We start from the raw sequence: 6,946 nt of genomic DNA on the forward strand, positions 1-6,946 counted from the left end.
TATGGGAACTTATATAGACAGGTGTGCCTTTCCAACTCATGTCCAATCAATTGAATTTACCACAGGTGGACTCCAATCAAGTTGTAGAAACAGCTTAAGGATGATCAATGGAAACAGGATGCACCTGAGCTCAATTTCGAGTCTTATAGCAAAGGGTCTGAACACTTATGTAAATAAGGTATATCTGTTTTTTATTCTTAACATATTTGCAAAAATGACAAAACTGTTTTTGCTTTTTCATTATGGGGTATTGTGTGTAGATTTCTGAGGAAAAAATAGAATAAGGCTGTAACATAACAAAATGTGTAAAAAGTCTAGGGGTATACTTGATATACAGTCTAAAAAATAGCAATACAAAATCGTCAGAAGTTTTCCTTACAACAAATATATGAGAAATGCATGACCGGATGGCATTACCGAATGGATTGGAAATTCATACTTTCATACTTGGAGCTCTCCTAAATGTAATTTTGAAAACTGAGCATAACATTTAGCTTTCCCCACCACATCTACTTGTGTATTATTTTTTCATCAGACCTCCTATATTGTGGCCTAAACTACCCAGATTATACAAAAAAAACGTTCCATATTCAATTAGCCTTTGTACTAATTGATCATAGACAATATTCAATGTTCTCCAAACATGGTCATCCAAACATGGGCATCCTGAACGCTATCTGGAGAGCCTCACTGAGCAGCTGCCTACTGAAGTCATGGTGAAATTGGTCAAAGGAGTAATAGAAGCGATCAAGGGCCTCCTCCCACATGAGTAAGTAAGGTAAGTGCATTTCATTTTTTTTTTGTATGTTGTGTAGGCCTATGTGATCGACTGGGTTCGAACAATGTTAGCCCACTGAGCTAGCCTGGTGTTACTTTGGGGAACTTATACTAGTCTTCATGTCTCAGGCACCAGCACGGTTAACTCATCACATGAGCATGACTCACCAAACCACCTCAGTTACATTTCACCCCCCTTTGCCATCCTCCTTCTCAGAGACCCATGCAGGTCACGGAACCAATGTGACAGACTGGGCTTGAACCTGGGTGTTCCGCACAGCACAAGGTTAGCCCACTGAGCTAAAGCCTCGGCTCAGGGGGCAATCACCAGTCTTAAGTTCTCAGGAAAAGTTACTCATCACAAACTTGGGGTTCACTGAACAATGTACAGGTATTATACAGAAAGGCACTGGAAGATGTGTGTGCATTGTTTAATAACAGGGTAGGTAGAACACTGATGTTTAACAATGTAGCTTCATTTAGTGCTGAGCGATTAACCAACCTTTTGGTTATTCTTAATTTTTTAAACAACTAATTGATCAGCGTCGTTTCTATTATTTGAATTCCATTCATTTTTATTTTTCTGTGAGCTTAATGCTCAGTTTCACTAGAGAAAATCAGATCAAGCCCAAACTGTGTGATGACCAATATTCTTCATAGTTTAGAGCAGAAAACGTGGTAATTAACTACAATGATCATAATCCAGTGTGCGCCTACTTGTCAGGTCTGTATGGCGCAGAAACTTAGAGGAAAAGAATAGACAGAAGAACATGTGACGAGAGGGATAGAGAGCAGTTGCTTCGTGAGGTATCTCTACCTGAAAATACATGATCTTCTAAGTGATCGAATAGTTGGTATTCAGCAGTTACTTTGAAGAAGTACTAAAATAGTTATTTTGTCAGACAGTATAGGTAACAGTTCTATAGAGATGAGGACTTGGAATGATATAATAAAGTAAACAAATAAAACAAGTGTAATATACACAACTGAAATATTTTTATAAAGTAATGTGAATAAATTATTGTAAATAAGTGATAAGCAGTAATGGGTAGTCTCTATCATCATGGGACTTTTATTAATTGTTTTATTCTGTGTTGTTACAGCATTCAATCTGCATAATGCATAGTGCATTTTAATGTAAAAAATAATAATAATCAAAACCGAAATCGAAAATGTGATTTTCTTTAAAAAATAATCTAACCGATCTCAAAAAGCACTAATCACTCTGCTCTAGCTGTAGCAAACAGCCACACTCAGGGAACCCATTATCATTCCCTCTCAACAGCCATTTGATTTCTCCCATGTAATCTGACTCGGCAGGCATGGTCCTCCCTCCATACAGCTGAGGGTAATGGAATCCAGTTCACCAGGGAGCTCTCTGCTTTGGTCCTACTGTCACATGGATAGAACAAGATACCCATAAGAAAACACAGTCACGTGTGTTTGCCAGTGCAGCCGACTATTGCCCATCTTCCAGCTGCAAACTAGAACAACACCTGACAACCTTTTCATGTTGCATTAGCTTCAAGTCAATAGTATTTTGAGCAAATGCTAAAAACAACAACAACCACAACATCATAGACAGCGGCGTTATTATCAAAAGCATCTTGAAAAGTTAAGTTGTTAATATTTGTGACCGACCGCCTTGATTCGATTTTATGTAGCAACATTTGAAATTGTGTTTTTTACATTGGATAAAAGCAGGACACAGAGCTACAAAATGGTATATCATACACTGCATTTGAGGAACAATGGGAAAGTAATTCTGCTTTGAAAGTTGATAAACTTGTAACCTCACTTTTGAGAAAATGGCTCTTGAATTTTTTGGTACACCTACGGGTGAGCTCTTCTTTGGCTACACCCATTCAGCATCGTTCACCCCCTCTTAAGCCAGTCCCACCCATCTCTTTAATGATTCACATGTGAGGTCATGTGCTAAACAGAGAGTAGTGTAGTAAAGATTAAGACTAAAAGTGGTAAAAGTAGTAGCCTACAATAAGGAAAAATTCCATGTATACGGGAAGTGTCCAGATAAAAATATTTTATAAATATTAGATGATGCTTACCCAGACAAGCTTGTCTAAATTGATGGGTCATGTGAAATAAATGATATTACCCCCAGCCATATCTTGCTAAGTGGATGGATCTTTACAGAAGGTGTAAATGGTACAGAGAAATGGTTACTTGCATAGTAGCAATATCAAAAAGAGAGAGTGCCAATATAAAGAAAAAAAAACAAGTGTCAATGCCAGTAGAGAAAAAACTAAATCATATACACTATGTACAAGAACAATATCAATAACGATATCAGTGATATTAGTGATAGATGAGGTAGTTATATGCATACAATCAGGGGTAAAGTGGCTGAGCAGCAGGATAAATTGTAGCAGCAACATATGGCATGTGTATTAGGAGAGAGTCATGTGAATAGAGGCACTGCAGATAGTGCTGATGACTGGGAACTTGCCCCCAGTGATGAACTGGTCCACCCAGACCACGAATGAACAAGGGAATCTATATTCGGAGAGCTTGTTTCTGTCCTGCCCTTGACTTTGGTGCAGGGCATGTGATGTCCATAGCCTCTTCATCGCAAAACTCCCCGATTTTCTCAAAGCTAAGTTTTTCTAGCTGTGTCCAGTCCAGATGAACTTGTACAGGCAAACCATCTACGGGAGGATCGATGTCAGTGTTGCGCAGCTGCTGAAACCTGGCCCCGACTGATTCCGAACGCCCCTTGGCGACAACAACACCAGGCTCTAGAGCATCGAAGCTGTAAAACAGGGAATAACAAACAAATGGAGAAGACATTACAACCTTGCATAATATTTATTCACCTCCCAAGTTTAGATATTCACCTGAAGTGCTGGTACTGCTTGATCTGTGGCAGCGGCCTGAAGTACGGAGTCAGGTGTTGTTTTCAGCTATGGCTTTCCACCAGCACCGTACCATCCTCCAGTCCACCCAGCTGTGGTTGGTTGACCCGTGTCACAGTGCTGTCCTTCACAACACCAACAATCTCATAAAAAGTGTTCACTCTGGTCTTTTTGAAACGCTGCTTGATGAGGCTGCAGCACCAGTCGGGGGCAAACTTGGTGTGGCCTGCGATCAGGAAGTGGTCCAAACTGTGGTGGAGCTTGTGCAAGGTCCGCCAGGCACAATACCAGAGCACAGACTTGTTTTGGCCACTGCAGTAATCACAATTCAGGTCCACACGTGTTTCCCCAACTCCGTAGTTGGTGAAGACATAGTGCATGTAGTTCATGACTGCGCTGCTGCCTTTGCTGGATGAGATACCTTCATCAATCAAGTAGTTCACTTGTTGTGGTATTCCTCACAGCAGACAAAAAAACAAGCCACCTTGCGAGAAGTTAAAAAGCAGATGGGACCTGGCTGCATAGGGTCCGAAGGATAGTGCACCTTCAAACAACAACAAAATAACATTTAAGAAATTAAAATGAATTGTCTCATCCCTGTCAGTTTGTCTTTACACAGCTCAGTGAAAGGCATTTGCCTGCTTCCCATATATATATAGATATATACACACACAAAACAATTATGTATGTATGTGTGTATATATATATATATATATATATATGGAGGAAATGTTGCTTAATTGTTGAACAAACTCAAAGCTGTAACAGTCAGCAACCATCTTCTGGTAGACAGAACGCTTACTCTGAACAAGCAGGAGATGCGTCTCTTGGTTCTTCAGCTTGGCTGACTTAACAGCTTCTGGCAGAATGGCAGATCTGAAGACCTGATAGTTGTTCTTCTGGCACTGCCAGCACAGGTCTGTCCTGGGCTTAGTGCGTGAGATGTGGGGCAGCTTGCTTGGCGCGTTGTGTCAAGTCACTCTGGTTCACACTGACCCTGTGCAATGCCATAAGAAACGTCCTCCTGAAAGTAGTCCAACACAACTTTTCCCCACTGACCTTTGGTCGATAGCGCCTGATAAATTCAGGCAGAAATGTTATTGAGAGCAGTAGCAACACATTTGCAGTTCTCCATGGCTAACGTTATATTTTTCAGGGGGGAAAAAAACTACAGTAGAAAGTATTACCGAAGATGCTACACGGCAGACCAATCTGAAACTCATGTCTCGGCATGTCCAGCCCATTCATTATCTCAGCCAATCATGGCTAGCAGGATGGTCCCTGTCTTTTTCTTTGGCTAAACCAACTAGGCTCATAATTTAACAACTTTATTCGTATTTACAGATGACATATAGGTTTGTTATTAAGGCACATGAAAATTCAAATGTTCCAGAAGGCATTTGTGCCAAAAAACACATTTTGATAAAATATATAATTAACGTTGGTGTTATTTTCTCATGTGGCACACAGTTCATATCATTTCATAAATGTTGCAGGCCATAAAACTATGTTTTGCCCACAATTGACCCATTGCCAAGTCCCACCCTCATTAGTTACTGTTTGCGAGGTTGGACACTTTTCCCCGTGCAAATAATAATATTATTATTATTATTATCTGCGCATGTGCACAGATGCTCCTCACACTGCTATAATGGTGATAGTTATGGGACCAAAACAGCTGAGATCTGTATCTCTCTGCAGGCATACTCGGGCAGATCCTCTACATCTCTCTTATCAAGCCCTTTTGTTCTTGCAACCTCCTTTCTTCTCTTCTACCTCAGCCTTCCCCATGGCCACCTACTCTCTTTTCTCCTCCACTGGACACTGTAGCCATGGCAATGGTCATTGGTCCATCACCTCTCCCTAGTGCTGCAGTGTGGTTGTCGGTCTGTGGACTGGTGTTGACCAGAGTTAGAACAGCACATTTTCACACCACTTCTCTAGTTCTTCCTTTGTGCTATCCACTCAACATGTTTTGCTTAATTTCCATTTTCTTCTATAGATCTTTTTGGATCTTTCTCAAGGAGCTCTCACAACATAGACTGGGTGTCTCCCTTAATCTCTCTGCAGGCATACTCAGGCACACCCTCACCATCTCCCTCCTCTAGCCCTCTTGTTCTTGCATTTTAGTCATTTAGCAGATGCCTTTATCCAGAGCGACATAGTTAGTGCATTCATCTGTAGATAGCTAGCTGAGACAACCACATATCACAGTCGTAGTAAGTAAAAAAAATTCCTCAAAGTAGTTATCAGCAAAGTCAGTGCTCGTAGGAAAATAAAAGTGCATCTGTGCCTTCACCCTGGCCACCTCTTTCTCTCTTTTCTCCTCCATCTCGGCCTTCACCCTGGCCACCTCTTTCTCTTTTTTCTCCTCCATCTCGGCCTTCACCCTGGCCACCTGTCTTTTCTCCTCCATCTCGGCCTTCACCCTGGCCACCTTTTTCTCTCTTTTCTCCTCCATCTGGGCCTTCACCCTGGCCACCTTTCTCTCTTTTCTCCTCCATCTGGGCCTTCACCCTGGCCACCTCTTTCTCTCTTTTCTCCTCCATCTCGGCCTTCACCCTGGCCACCTCTTTCTCAATTTTTTTTCCTCCATCGGGGCCTTCACCTTGGCCACCTCTTTCTATCTTTTCTCCTCCATGAGTTGTCCATGATGTGATTCGAACACGCAATGTTTGAGTTGCTATACCTTCGCGTTATACGCCCACCCATCCTCCCCGACCAACCTCCCTCCTTCCTATCGTTTCTATCTTAAGTAACCTACTGTCTTCATTTGTGATTGAAATTAACTGTATATACAAAATCGTGTGCCTGTCATGAATTTCCAATAAGTAAATTCTGTCTATTTCACAATAATCTGTGATAGTGGGTTGTGTGTTGCAGTATGGTTCTAGGTTTGGGGACGGGGGTTGACCAGAGTAAGAAAAACACATGTTCACATCTTCTCTATATCCATTCAACTTTCTTTCATTAATTTCCACCTTCTCTTTCTGTATATTTTCAAGCATCTCCCACAGCACAGCCCGGGTCTCTCCCTGTAGGCATACTCAAGGACACCCTCTCAATCTCTCTCATACAGCCCTCCTGCTCAATTTGGGGATTTTTACAACTGGACACCTCCTTCTCTCTTTTCTCCTCCATCTCATCCTTCACCCTGGCCATCTACTTTCTGAAATGAGCAGTTCTTTAAGAGGCATTGCGGTTACAACATGAACTGCAGAAATACGTCAAAATAACAATGTTTATCTCTGCGGTTGAATCACAAAGCAGAGTGGGTTTGGGTGTACTCTGCACTT

This window comes from Oncorhynchus nerka, linkage group LG12, assembly GCF_034236695.1.
Source record: "Oncorhynchus nerka isolate Pitt River linkage group LG12, Oner_Uvic_2.0, whole genome shotgun sequence".
NCBI lineage: Eukaryota > Metazoa > Chordata > Actinopteri > Salmoniformes > Salmonidae > Oncorhynchus > Oncorhynchus nerka.